At 39.7% G+C, this 15,439-nt stretch overlaps 1 long non-coding RNA gene across 9 annotated transcripts in view; it reads right to left on the bottom strand.

Moving 5' to 3' along the window:
- LOC138738706 (uncharacterized) overlaps window positions 1-15,439 on the bottom strand; it is a 282,524-nt gene that overhangs the window by 257,342 nt on the left and 9,743 nt on the right. For 6 of the 9 annotated variants that reach the window (XR_011341683.1, XR_011341685.1, XR_011341682.1 and 3 more), the window contains exon 4: window positions 13,491-13,599. This is a non-coding gene — a long non-coding RNA (uncharacterized lncRNA). Of the gene's footprint in view, window positions 1-1,040; window positions 1,271-10,634; window positions 10,671-13,490; window positions 13,600-15,439 lie in introns of those variants that run through there. The other 3 variants (XR_011341686.1, XR_011341687.1, XR_011341684.1) reach the window with 3 other exon arrangements.

Raw genomic sequence — 15,439 nt, 5'->3', positions numbered from 1 at the left:
CTTTAGCAACCACAGTCATCTGTCTGTGTTTCAATTAAGGGAGCAACTTCTCAAGAGTTTTCCTATTCGCCCTGACAAACTTTAGTTTAAGTTTGATTCCTGGTACTTTGCGATTTCTAAAGGCAGCTTTCTACTGGCATTCATCATCTTTAGATCAAGGCTGTAACAAGGGCAAGAGCTGAATAAATCTGGCAGATCAGTGGACAAGTTATGAGTGGCCAGGTGTTGTTTGATGACACTATTAATTACTTATTCTATCACTTGGCTGATGATTGGGACAGGATGATAATTGACTTGGCTAGATTCTTCCTGCTTATTTCTGAATAGGATAAAATTGAACAATTTTCCACATTGTTGAATACTGATTAAAAAATAGTTTGGACATCCATCATTAAAATGCATCTTTCAAACTATCTCTGTCAACATAAAAAAATTAAATATTTTACACAGTCTTAATCATGTCCATTTTACTTTTCATTTGAGTGCAGGTTCGCTAACAACGAACAATTTTTTTCAGAGAACAAATGATAATTTCCACATCTGACAGAAAAGGAGGCCATTCAGCTCAGAGGGTCCACACAACAAGCCATTCTCTATCAAGTTTCCCTATGATCCATTGTCCGCATCAGCTCCTCTAAGATTCTATCACTCGGCTATACAACAGTGGGACCAATTAACCCATCAGTCCACTGGCCGTTGGGCTGATGAAAAAGAATCTTTACATAAAGAAGGACAGTAATTTTGCATCTGAGAATGCTATCAACAAGAGCAGGGAAGACCCTCAGAGAAGCAATGCTAATAAAATAAAGAGGAACATTAAAAAAATCTCTACCGCAAGTCTAACAAGTAGGAATGTAGGAATTGTCCAAGCAATTTCCTGGTCAGTGTTGTAAGACAAAGGGTGAAGTCTAGAAGAACCAGACCACATGGAGTTAAATTTGCATGCACTGGAGTGAACAGGTTGTCTTGATAAGAAGATCATTTTGTCTTGCTTCTTGGAATTTGGTAGAATCAGGAAGCAGTCAAATGTTTTGCAGGCATAGAAAGATGGTTTTGATGCTATTGACCTAATATTTTACATTCCATTATGGATATTATTGACTCTACTTTACCATTTTGTAAGAATTATCTGCTGTTTCAGACTTCTACACAGACAGCTCACATGTCAATTAGAACATACCCTTGCATGCTTCACCAAATCTCTCTTCAGTTCTACTTTTTGGCATCAAATTTCATATAGATGAATGTCAGCATTCCTAATGGGTAACTACTGCCAACAGAAAATTAGAGGGTTAGTTGAATCTAATACAAGTCGAGAACCCCTTATCTGAAATCCTCCAAAATCCGAAACTCTCTTCATCTGTGTTCCCATAAGGTAATACCTAATAGAGTTCAAAAATCCCAATTGGAGAATGGGGCGCAGCGACATTAGTGTATCATTGAGTGTAGATTCTTCAATATATGTCTACTTCACTTAATCTGTGCATATGTAAATATTTGAATTTTGTAATGTGAATGCATGTACAGTATCTTTCAGTGAAAGTGCTGGAGGCTTCCTGATCATGTCAGAGGTTGGCATCTGGAGCTTGGGATGCTGATGGTTTGGACTGAAGGCTGTATGGCTGTGGGAGTGGTGGAGGCCAAGCCATGTACACTGAGTGACTCTGGGGGGGGGGGAATCTCTTTACTTCTCTTTCTCTGAATGTAGGCCGCTGGGTAATTTCTGCTGATAGAAAATCTTTGTCTGTCTTACGGTAGACTAAAGGAAATTTTGTGTAATATCACTTTTTCTGTTTTATTATATGATGATAAAATAATCTTGAATTATCTTGAATCTATTCTGGTTGGCTACTGGTTACCACCGGTGTTCCAAAAGGGTTGGTGTTGGAGCCACTTCTTTTTACATTGTACGTTAATGATTTGGATTCCGGAATAAATGGCTTTGTGGCTAAGTTTGCAGATGGTACAAAAATGGATGGAGGGGAAGGTAGTGAGGAGGAAATGGAAAGGCTGTAGAGAGGCTTAGATTGGGAGAATGGGCAAAGAAGTAGCAAATGAAACACTTTGGTAGAAGGAATTAAAGGGCAGGGATGTGATGTTGAAGCTTTATAAGGCACTGGTGAGGCCTCACTTGGAGTGCAGAGTGGTTTTGGGCTCCTTATTTAAGAAAGAATATGCTGGCATTGGAGGGGGCTCAGAAAAGATTAACAAGAATGATTCTTGGAATAAAGGGAATAGCAAATGAGGAACTTTTGACGGCTCTTGGACTGTATTCCTTGGAGTTCACAAGAATAAGGGGGCCTCATAGAGGTATTATAAATGTTGAAAGGCCTGGACAGAGTCGATGTGGCAAAGTTGTTTCCCATGGAAGGGGAGTCTCGGACAAGTAGCACAACTTCAGGATTGAATTATGCCATTTAAAACAGAAATGAAGAGGCCCTTCTTTAGCCAAAGAGTGGCAAATCACTGGAATTTGTTACCACAGGCGGCTGTGGAGGCCAGGTCATCGGGTCAATTTACTACAAGGCAGAGATTTATAGCTAAATGAATAATCAGGGTATCAAAGGTTATGGGGAGGAGACTAAGGGCTGAGTGAGAGAATGGATTATGATGGAATGGCACCAGTGGACTTGATGGGCTGAATGGCTTACCTCTACTCATATATCTTATGGTCTTATAGAATAGATTCCAAATTTGGCTGGACAGAGATGTCAACATTTAAACATCAATAACTCCTCAATTCTAATAGCAAGAAACATTATTTTCAGCTTCCTTGACAGATATCTAAACTTGTAGGTACAAATATCAATCATCAGAACACAATAATTTAGAGCAATACGTTATTACTAGAATATTACTTATTGATTATTGAACAATGTAAGCAAGTTTGAGAATGAAAATTGTGGACTAAATGTAAAAGTAGTGGAGTCGATCCATTGCTCAGAGATGTGATTGCTTTCCCTTGTTGTTGGTTCTAACTTGGCCTCTGGCATAACCTTTCCCAAGAGTTAAGTTTCCAGTACATTGCAGAGTCTGAGTGCAGTACAGGCAATGTCTCAAACTAAGTAGCAGCGAGGTCTTCAGCCAGGCGTACCAGCCATGAAAAATGTTACTGTACTGTCTGTGTGTCAGCTGTTCACAGTCACCAACTCTTAAGATTTGTTAATCAATGTTAAAAAGTTGAAAATATTAATTTTACATTTGAAACACTGAAATCATATTCATGCACCAAAGTCAACTAAGACCATTGGAACTGCATTGAATGGGTTTTAAGGAGTTGTTACTTAATTTTTTCAGGCTGTTTATATTGCTGATTCATTTGAATGTGGACTCTGTACATATCAAGTCTAACTTAGCACAGGCTAAATGGACCAGCTTCCCAGCCTGAGAACAGGGAAGGTTGCAAGAGATGGTGCTGCTATGGTTCATTCAATGAGGAGGAGTCGACAGACTGGAACAGAGATGGAACAGTTGGCTACTGATACATGGCTAAGTTTCAGTTTCACCACTGGTGTCTGGGTGGAAAATATGCTCCAAGTGTTATAACATTTAGGAGATTTAAATAATTTAAAATTAAATGAAAAAATATTAGTAGAGGGTTCAAGGAAAGGAAATGCGACACATCTATTTTAAACAAACTTGCAAAAAATATGGTTGAATAATAATCCGGTAAGAGAGATGCAGAGTTTATGATACTTGGAAAGAGGGAGCGACGAAGCATTATTAAAGTGCAGCGAAGGGAAATAAAGCAGGGAAGAATAAAGTGAAATAAGAGATATGAGATCATATGACATAAAGTGATTGTAACAGAATAAGTGAGAAAATATTGGTTAGAGATGTTATAAATAGAAATATATTCTGAAATTAGGGAAAAGTAGTATTTTGTAATAGGGTCAACATGGGCAGTGAATACATCATATCCAATCAAAAACAGCGAGAAAGCTGTTTGGGATCCTGGATAGTGGGAAGGGTGTTTAGGACTATTACAAGCTTTTGTTTTCATGTAGTGACTGCCACTTTAAGGGTTAGTATAGGCTGTGACCATTCCCAACTGTGGAGAGAACTGAGTGCAACAATCAGGTACAGACTGCCCAAAGTTTATCCTCTGGAGGAAGAGAGAAAACATTTGTTCCTTTATCCAGGGGCAGGTGGGGAGAGTCATGTGAGAGAAACATTTAAAGGAACAGCACACTTGGTGATCAGCAGCCATCTCATGAACATGTTGCTGGAGTGACTCAGTGTGAAATGGACAAGTTGGCTGATTCTCCTTGTCACGGGGATTATTGAATCCCAACGTGACCAAAGGAAAGGTCATTTTTGAAGGGGACGTTGAACCAGCATGACCAAAGTAAAGGTCACTTTGACTGACCCGTGCTGGGCTTTTTGGAAGCATAGTGGAAATCACACATTTCGTTTCCCCTTGCCAAGGAAAAGGGGAGTTGTGACAATATTCTTGAGTTTTCAGCAGTTTGGTCACTCAGTTTCTCCCACCTTCTTCATAATTACCTCTCGCCATCAGTTTAAAAGCCTGAGTTTCAACACAGGATTTCCAAGATGGAACTGTGTACTGACTTTGCAGAATTGTACCTAAGTTGTCATGCTTTGGGTATGTTGCGTGCACACACACACACACACTCACACTCATAAGTATACTCACGCAGTGTTGGGGGTTAAGTTTAACTAAATTAATTAAGGTGTTATTATTAGTAATTAAATAATAATAATATTATTTTTTTAAATAACACTGTCTTGGTGAATTTCTATTGCTGCTGGTCTGCAATGTAACAGGGACCCTGGATGGTGAGAAGGGTATTTGGGACTCTGGATGATGAGAAGAATGTTTCAGATCCTGGATGGTTTGAAGGTATTTCGGATCCTGGATGACTTGGAAGAGAAAAAAAATAAGGCCTGTATCATAATGTCTGTGGTTCACCTTAATTAAGGTATTTAATATCTATTTTTAAAAAAAACACCATCAGTATGCCATCTGTGTGATCTAGATCAAGTTCCTAGATGGTTCTACCAATGATACCAATCAAAAGCACATAACATTAAAATGAAAGATGTTTTAATTGGAGAGGAATGCCTATTGACCTTGTCAGCATGGCCAGTGCAACTATAGCTTCAAGCCTACATCCTAAAGAACATATTTAATTATGGTTACAGTTGACATGAATACAGTTTTCATTGCACAAGAATTTCAATGGACAGATGGGGAGCTTCTGTCCAAACCAAATAGATGTTTGTAGCTAATATAAAACATTGCTTACACAGGGGAGAAGAAAATTATCCCAATGAAGAAACCTTAAAGAACAACCATTATATCGATGTTATCAAAGTGAAATATTAGGATTGGCTATCAGTTGATATGCAGTTTAAATTCACAGATGCTAAAAAAAAATGCAATACTCAGCATCAGTTAATGCGCTACATTGGCCAGACAGTGTTGACTGCTCACCAGCAGACACAGCCATGTTCCTGACATCCACACCTGCATACACAGCATGGAGGATCAGACACATTTGACTGCTCATTCCACCTCTGGACTTCCACAGTGCTCAGGGATATTCTGCAAACTATTGAGGTGAGGGATTGGACCCATCACTTTGTATCTGGCTGTTTCACCTTTCAGTTGCATGTGCAAGTTGAAGTTAAGGTAAGTGTATTTTGTTCTTTATTTTAATTAGTATTAATATTTTCAGAGAAAATATTAATACTAATTAATTTTTAGATGAATAATTTTCAATTGTTATTATTTGGATGTTTTTCAACTGTTTCCACATGATCATGGAAGACGCATGATGCAGTGGAAAAGTAGGATCCATTATACTGCAATCAGGGTGGTACATGAGTGGGTCCCCTGCTCTGTGGACTCAGCACCATTTGTGTAGGTCCCCTGCTTCCTCCGCTGTGGCCCCATCGCCATTTGTGCGACTGCGAGTACATTGGGAACCACACAGTCACTAATAATGATGGCAAGTAAATGCGAGGAGTGCCTGGTATTCAGTGTGATCTGTTCCAACGTGGATGTACATTTTTAGTTTTAGAAAGGATGCACTGAAATGGCACAGTTTTACCTCTCTTCAGGTGCAGCCTTCAGATGGGAAAATTGTGCAAAATTATGCAGAGATTACATTCACACAACCATTTATATTTTGCAGCTTTTTTCCTGGAAAAAATAGGATAAACTCCACCTGTGCTGATGCATCTCAACCTCATATACTGTACATTTTGGATCAGAACTGAGTGCAGCTGCTTTCCAGAATAAAACTATGTTCCATGATGTAAATGTTATATTATGATCATTTACTGTGTCAATGTGCAAAAAAACGGTACAATTATTTCCAAAAAATACATATTATCAGGACTATTAATTATCAAATGATTGCCCCTTTCAATTTGTTATCTGTTAGTTTGTAATAATTGGCATCTTGAGACATAATGGTTTTATGCAAGGAAGCTGTAGTCTCACCAGGCATTCATTATCAACCACAGCAGTACAGGGCTGCAGCTGTCCTCTCATCTGTGTGTCAGTGGGTAGAAGAGTCATTGGTAATTTTACCATTCAAACTTGGGTTTATTCCAGTTCCAGAAATTTCAAATAATGTCTTGTGTATCTTCCCCAGTGACATATTTAATTATTACTCCTTACTGGGCTTTTATTTCTGAATTATACAGCAATGCTCCAGGGAAAAGGGACCAAAATATTAAGATTTTCAAAAGATGCTTTTCTTTTTTCTGTTCTAGAACATTCTTGAGTCACTTCTGGCACCTGTATTTGAAAACTGATTCAACTAATGGAATGAATTTTCCTTTTCTCTTCCTATTGAAGAGATGCGATCGAAAATCCATTTGGTTAGTTGCAACCTAATTCCCCCAGATGAAATCATCAACGATGAGGTCAGTTTTGCACCAACTGAGTCGTCTCAAAAAGGACAAGTGGGAACATTGCATAAAATTTAATAGGTGGGGCTTTTCGAAAGATTAGGATCTATAGTTCCTGTGTAACGGAGGAACTTGGTGACACTATACATCACTTGAATCACTTGAAGTGTCGATTATCAGTCGCCACTCCTACTCAGAATCCCGATCTTGCCACGGTCAAAGAAAACAATTTTGAGTAACAAAAACTGTAGGTGAAGGAAGTCTGAATTAAACATAGGAAACTCTGGAAACACTCTGCAGATCGGAGAGTGTATGTGGAAAAATAAACAGTTAATATTTCTGGTCCGAAACTTAATCAGAACTGATTTCTGCTTCAACCCTGTTTTTCTTTCCCATAGATTGCCTAACCTGCTGACTGTTCTAAGTCACAACTATTAGGTAGAATTGAGCTGCGCTGTTAAAGCACAGGCTCCCGGTGTCATTGTCACTATTACTTCCTGGTGGTGGGATCTGTAATTGTACCTACCTCTCCCATGTCTTCTGGCAGCTCCTTCCATTGACTCACCACTCTCTGTGTGCAAAACTTGCCCCTTAGATCCCCTATAAATTTTGCCCCCTTCAACTTTAACCTATGCCCTCTAGCTTTTTTAGCACTCATAGATTGCTTACGTATTTCTTTACTTACCACAGTTCATCCACAACAGACCTATGGACCATCAGTGGGGACTGGGAAGCTCAAACCCCTTCTGAGACCACCAACAAGATTTAATTTGATTTTAATTTAGTCATACAGCACAGAAACAGGACGTTCCAGCCCATGAGCCCTACCATCCAAATACCTTAATTAACCTATGACCCCAATCTGCATAAAACATCGACGCATAGCACTTTTTTCTCTCTGCCTCGTGGTCTAAGCCCCGGACATTGTTCCATGCCAGGTCATACATGGAATATAATAGAGAAAACCTACCGGGACATCTATCACCTAAAATGACAAAAGGAAAAGAGAATGGAAAGAATTGACTCAGTGGAAGTTTTTGTTTGTTAATGTTGAGTGACAACATTGTTTGATGGGTTTGATGTATCTTGGACTCAGAGTTTTGAATGGAGGGAGGGGGAGGTGGGGGGGGGAGGGGAGGAGGGAGGGGGGGAGAAAACGACACTGTAAATATTTGAAAGGAGAAATGTGTATATCTTGAATAATGTGATATATAGTGTGAAAAATAAAAAATTTTAAAAAAAAGAGTGTCATGGGCAAGGTGTGAACTACACTTCAACTGAGCTATAGTATTGCACTTGATCAGTGCTTGCAGAGAGCTGCACCCCCATTGGTACAGGGAACTGGGAGTGTGTGAGAATGTCCCTGCCTTTAGAATGTGCACACTTATGGGAGCGTGTCGAGTACAGGCGGCCACTGGTATCGGTGTTCAACTTGGGTCCAATGTGAATGTCTAACTAGTTGTTAAGTAATATAGTAATTGAGTATCGTTTGACGTTCTCCCTTGTTTGTCTCCTATGTGTTCATTAAAGTTACCTGTGATTTTAACACTTGTGTCCAGACTCATGTCTCTGTGAACCCACCAAACCTGATACTCTTCCAAACACAACACTTCCTCGTCTCTGGAATCGATCTGGTGAAATTCCTCTGCACCCATAACAAACCCACTGACCACGAGTAGTTGGCAGACCACAGGTTGAGAAATACTGCTGTAAACCATTGAAAGCATCAGGATAATTAAAAACTCAAATGATCAGATTTTAAATCTCTCTTGAAGATGGATCACCATGAATCATGCAAAATAATGTGAGTTGGAGTGTCTAATCCTCTAAAGTCAGCACTGAAATGTTAATTTATTTTCAGCCATAATATTCTTCAATTTCAACTCTCAATATTATTTAAACACTCTACAAGTCAATGCTTTAAGTGAGAGGCTATGTCAATAATTAGTACTCTTGGAAAAACAAGGTTATTGACAAAGAAATAGCTCATGGGGAGGGAGGGGGGAGTGGGTGGGTTGAGAAAATGCATAATCCAGAGACAAGTACAAGGGATTGCTATCTGTACTTTATTGCTCTATATTTAGGATGAACTGTTGGTGTTTGTTGCACCTCCAAAGGGAACTCAGCCAACAATAGCATCCAACTTTGAGTTGTCTGCCTGATAGCTTACCTGAGTGCACCACCTTTGACCCAAATGATGGGGAGTCAGACATGTTTTAAAACATCAAAATAAAACGAAGATTAAGAATTCACCTGTACTGATCGAGCATGCATTATTTTGATCCTCTGGGAACAGACTGGAATTACAGTATCTTACCATGTATTGCCCAGAAGTATCTTAATCTTTTATTACAATATCAACTATTCTGGTATAATAAAACAGGATATTTATCCATTTATAATTATAAAACTGGTTCTGAGTCACTGTTAACTGATTCAGATGATTTTCAACTGAACTAAAAGCTGACACTGAATACTGAATATGCACTGAATACTGTGGACAATACCAGACATGTTATTATTTTTATATAGAACTGAGCAATAGGAAAATATGGTCAAAAGATCATTAAGAATAATTAAATGTACATCATTAATACACCAAAACGAATCAATGACAATCACTTGATAAATTTGCAAATATTTTGCCCTTGCTTTTGCATTAGAATGAACACCTCTTTACTTGAGTAATTAAAATAAAATCAGCTCCAAAATTTCTTGCTGAATTAAAAGTTCTTTCATGCATAGGAACTAACTTGGTATATTACTGGAGAAAACAGTTTGGAGAAAGTATTATGTGAATATTTGCATTTTTCTCAGCGTGATCATATGATACTCCTGTCCCTGACAAGAAAAAGTCCTGGAACAGCATGTTTATAAAATGAATATTATTTGTCAAACAAGGGGGAATTCTGTTCAGCTGGACAACATCCCCATAATGGAAAAGCAGCATTATATTTGATTTTAATGTTTTCCATTTATTTGGGATTTAGCATTCACAGATAATAATGCACTAACATTTACTGTATTTCGCTATTTATATCTAGAAAATCTGCTGAAAAATCTGACTTCGAAGAATGAAAAATCTCCTCACATATATGATGTGCATATAAGATTTGTTTGCATTTGCAGAGGCAAGACTGATTGGGGATAGTAAGCCTGGCCCTTTGCATGGGGAGCTATGTCTCATGAATTTGAGTTTTTTGAAGGGTTGACCAACAGGGGTAGACTTTGCCCAAATGGACTTTAAAAAGATCTTTGACAAGATTCACATGGTAGACTGGTCCAGAGCTTAAAATGCATGAGATCCAGGATGAACTAGCCAATTGGATACAAAATTGACTTGGTGGTGGGAGGCAGAGGGTGGTATTGGAGGGGTGGACACCTGAGACTAGTGGTGCACTTCAAGAACCAGTGCTGGGCCCACTGTTGTTCGTTAAACGTTTTCACGATTTGGATGAGAATCTAGGTGACAGATGACACCAAAATTAATAGTATTGTGGACAGTGAAGAGGATCATTTAAGAATATTGATCAAATGGAAAAGTGGTCAAAGGAATAGCAAATGGAATTATTCTCAGACGATTGCAAAATGATGCAGTTAAACTGGGCACGGACAGAACCAGTGGGAATGGCAGAACCACGAAACATATAATTGAACAATAAAACTTGAGGGGCAAGCATGTAGTTTCTTGAAAGTGACAATACTGGTAGACAGGATGGTTCTGTTTCCTGGTTCCCCAATGAACTCACCTAGTTCTGTTCCTGTGCTCCTATGAAACTTACTCACTGGAAAGTTGATGAAGCCACCCATGTAGAATAAATTAAAAATACATTATGGCATTGATTAATCAAATGGAATAAACTACAATAGTGCAAAATATTTCCCAACACCCACCAAAACTCCAAGCATACTGTATTAACAGTGTTTTACTATAGTTAGGAGGGTGAAGCAGGGAATCGTAGTATAAGGTTGACGCTAGCAGTGCTATAACTTGTATTTTTTCAGGTTGCATCCTTGTTTCGATACATTTTAGTACCAATAAATTATATGCTCATCAAGGCTTTAGCCATAATGGCAAGTTCTTCACCAATGCACCTGAGCCCCAATTTCAGAAGTGTGGACTGGATTGTTTCTTTGTTTTTTTTTTAAAGTTGTAACAAAAACAGCAAAAATTTATATTAAGATATACTTCCTTGGCAAGGAAGCACTCCAGCCCTTTGGTCTCAGTAGGTCTGTGTTGAGGCAAAGACACTGCATTCTGCCCTCATTGTAATCTCAGTACAGAGGCAGGCAGTCGGCCTGGATGGTTCCTTTAACTTGACATTTCCACTGAGTGGGGTTATTATTTTTTTGTGCCTGTTGGTGTGTAGAAGTAGGAAAAAATTTTAATAATAAGTTCAACACCCAGTTTGACAGAATCAGAATGGGCAAAAATGAACAAGTTGGCTTAAAAAAAACTATCTCGTTCTGGCAGATATTGTTCCAGAGGTGAAAGAAACATCACTCAACCAAGTCACCTAAAGTGAACAATTTACTGACTCTGACCCACGAGGATTGATTTCTCTTGTCTGTTCTTGTCACCGTCAGATGCAGTCCAATATATAACTTATATCTTAGGCTTTCAAACCACACAATGTTATAAATATTAAGTTTGTAGGCATCTGACTGCACAACACCAAGACACCTGGCTGTATCTTGTTTTTTTTTAAAAAGTGAGTGATTTTATGGAAAAACCAGAAGGAGAGAATTCAGCTTAGACATCAGTCAGAAAAAATCTCTTGAGCTTTGAAGTTGCTCTCAATGCTGCAAACACTGCAGGTTTTACTGCTCCCCTGTGAATAGGCTGGTTTTGCTACACTGCTCATAGAATTTTTTTTTAAACCTTACTCTTCAAACACTACAAAATACATTGAATTCTATCAACTGTAATTAAACACATCTACCGGGAATTGTATTTTGACACTAAACAGGTTTAAGTAGCTTTTAGTTCATTTTCACAAACTGGCACATCTGTATTTTATGTTTGGCATACAGAGTAAATGTAATGTAAGCAGAAGATTGATAATGAAGTATTCAGCTGACTGATATAACTGAATATGTAAATATATACATTAATCATTTCCTTTCGGTATAATTGGCAGAGAAGCTTTGCATAAAGAGTCATTAGAAAATATCTATGGATTCAGAGATACACCATGCTTCGGCCTAAAATTCTCCCTTCAAAGAACACTAATGTTAAAGTGAAGCTGTGTGCCAAATTTGTGATGAAGCCAATTTCATCCAGGGGATAGGGAGCGATACATCATCCAAAACGTGCAAATTGTTCATTATGGCACAATCATTTTAAGAGTTGCATTCAATTAACTCCAGAATTAACTCATACCTAAGTAAAAATCTGGACCCACTGCGATTCACCAACCACCACAACCACTCTCACAGGCTCTCCACTCAGCAAGACAACAGCAACAAGAAAATCAGGCTACTTTTCGTCGACTTCAGCTCAGCTTCACCATCATATCCTCGGTTCTGAACACGAAGCTTCAAAACTTGGGCCTCTGTAACTCGCTCTGCAGGCCGGATCCTTGACTTCTACGTCGGAAGGCCACAGCCAGTGAGGATCGGTAACAGCATTTCCTCCTCATTGATGATCAACTCAGTCGCACCTCAAGGATACGGGCTTATCCCACTGCTCTACTTGCTCTATACCCATCACTGTGTGGTTATCCACGATTCAAATGCCATCTACAAACCTCTGTCATTGGCAGAATCACAGATGGCAATGAGGAAGTGTACAGAAATGAGATAGATCAGGTGTTTGAGTGGTGTCACTACAACCTTGCACTCAATGTTAGCAAAACAAAGAAAGTGAATTTGAACTTCAGGAGGGGAAAATCAGAACAACATGAACCAGTTCCTCATCAAGGGGTCAGCAGTAAAAAAGGCTAAGAACTTCAAATTCTTGGGTGTCAACACCTCTAAAGATCTATCTTGGGGCCTCTATGTCGATGCAATCACGAAGAAGGCTCGCCTCATCAAGAGCTTGAGGAGATTCGGTATGTCACCAAAGACTGCAAATTTCTTCAGGTGCACCATGGAGGGCATTCTGACTAGTTGCGTCACTGTCTGGTATGGAGGTGCCAATGCACAGGACAGGAAAAGACTATAGACAGTTGTGAACTCGACCAGTGCCATCATGAGCATCAGTTATCACTCCATTGAGGACATATACAAGCGGCAGTGTCTCAAGAATGCAGCCTCTATCCTCAAGGACCCTCACCACCCAGGCCATACCTTCTTGACACTGCTGCCATCAGGAAGGAGGTACAGGAGCCTGAAGACAAACACCCAGTGGTACAAAAACAACTTCTTCCCTCTGCCATCAGATTTCTGAATGGACAATGAACCATTCATTGTCAAGTGAGGTGTTCTACTCACTTTCCCCTTTTTTATACTAATTTATTTATTTCTAAAAAAATGTAATTTATAGCAATATTTACACCTGTAATGTTGCCACAAAGCAACAAATTTCCTGACATGTTCATAACTATATATATTATATCCTGGTTCATAATATATCTTGATTCTGGTTCAAAGTCCAAACTTACCTGTGCTCTGTTCTGCCAAGGTGGATTTCAGATAATGGCTGTTCTCAACCAGGACTGCTATTGAAGGTGGTGGGTGAGCTTTGGGCAATCACGATGGCAAGATGGATAACTGAGGAGAAAGAAGGCCTCTTATTTGCAAACTGCTGATCTATCAAGTCCATCATGGTGTTTGAAAGCAGTCAATCATTTTCTCTTGCAGGAATCAACTGCCCACCACCCCACCACCCCCCCCCCCCCACCTCACTAGTCTCTGCATCCTACAATTTCCTCCACCTACAATGGGATCTTCCCCTCCACTTTTGGTAGAGATCGCACTCTCTACATAGTCATTCATCCCGTCTCTCCAATCGCTCACCAGGCCCCCCAGTACCTGCCTCTGTAGCAGCAACAAGTACTACACTTATACTTGCATCTCCTCCTTCACCATGACTCAGAGCCCCAAACAATCCTTCCAAATGAAGCAACATTTCACCTGTGAATCTTTGGTGGGGGGAAAGGGTCCCAATGAGGCTTTCCCTACATTGGGAAGACTGAACACGGTTTGGGGGTCTGCTTTGTGGAGCATCTTTGCTCCATCCACTGCAACAGCAAGGATCTCCCAATGGCCATCTACTTTAATATCACACCCCATTGCCACACTGACATGTCTGTCCATGGCCTCATGTATGGCCAGGTTGCAGCCACTTGTAGGTTGGGTGAACCAACATCTTACATTTTGTCTCTGCAGTCTCCAACCAGATGGTATCAATATCAACCACCAATTTCCATTAAATCCCTCTTCTGTTCTTTCGCTTTCCCTTATCCCACTGACTCCTTTCCTCCAGCTCCCCAGTCCCTTCTCTTCCTTTCTCCTCTCAGAGAACATCCTTTTCAGCCCTTTGCCCACCCCTCCTTTCCTTTCTTCCATCTCCCACCTGTTTCTACCTCAGCTGCTACTCTATGTGCCTCTCCCTTCCCCACCACCTTCTCATTTGTGCGTCTGCCAATTTTTCGTCACATCTGAAAAAGGGCTTGGGCCTGAAATGTCAACGGCCTCCTGCTTTCTATGGTTGCTGCGTAACATGCTGAGTTTCTCCTTTACTACACTCTCCTCTGCCCAACCAACTCCAATCTAGTTAAGGTCTGTAAGAGCCTGCTTCTTATCATCAGTTTCACTTTCTGCTCCAAATGCATCCTATGTTCCAGTTGCACATCTGTGCAGCTATGTGGCAGCAATGACATCAAATCAGCTTTGTACACCACTTGATGTCATTGCTGCGTTCCCGGCATCGTTAGTTTGAAGACACATCAAATGAATAATTCTGATTCAATAAATGCACTTTACAGGAGTCAACTGCATTTTGTGATCTATTTTACTCCACAATTCAATTGTTAAAAGACAAGCACTCTGTGATTTCATTTCTGCTGCATCAGGCCAGTTTATTCATGCCTCTATTTCACCCATTTTGTTATGAATATTTTGCGCATTCAGATTTAAGTTGAACTACTTGTGTTTCCCCTGATGTAGAAGTAGCTATTAATGTTCTATAACTTTAAAAGTCATTAACATAGTAAATCATCCTGGTGGCCAGTGTAAACATATTCTGCAAAAATGGTAGAATATTATGCTTGGTCTGAAAAAAATCAGTTCCATTGAGATCACTGGATTAAAATTTCTGAGGTCGACGATAAATGTAGTGCCATTATTATTATCATTACATAAAGCAATAGCGCCTTTGGAAAACTACACAAAAGAGTCTGGAAAAACAACCAACTGAAAAACCTCACAAAGATAAGCGTATACAGAGCCGTTGTCATACCCACACTCCTGTTCGGCTCCGAATCATGAGTCCTCTACCGGCATCACCTACGGCTCCTAGAACGCTTCCACCAGCGTTGTCTCCGCTCCATCCTCAACATTCATGGGAGCGACTTCATCCCTAACATCGAAGTACTCGAGATGGCAGAGG

This window comes from Narcine bancroftii, chromosome 7 (assembly GCF_036971445.1).
Source record: "Narcine bancroftii isolate sNarBan1 chromosome 7, sNarBan1.hap1, whole genome shotgun sequence".
NCBI classification, from domain to species: domain Eukaryota; kingdom Metazoa; phylum Chordata; class Chondrichthyes; order Torpediniformes; family Narcinidae; genus Narcine; species Narcine bancroftii.
The sequence above is the reverse complement of the archived record's forward strand: the minus strand, read 5'-3'. Positions and strand labels throughout refer to the sequence as shown.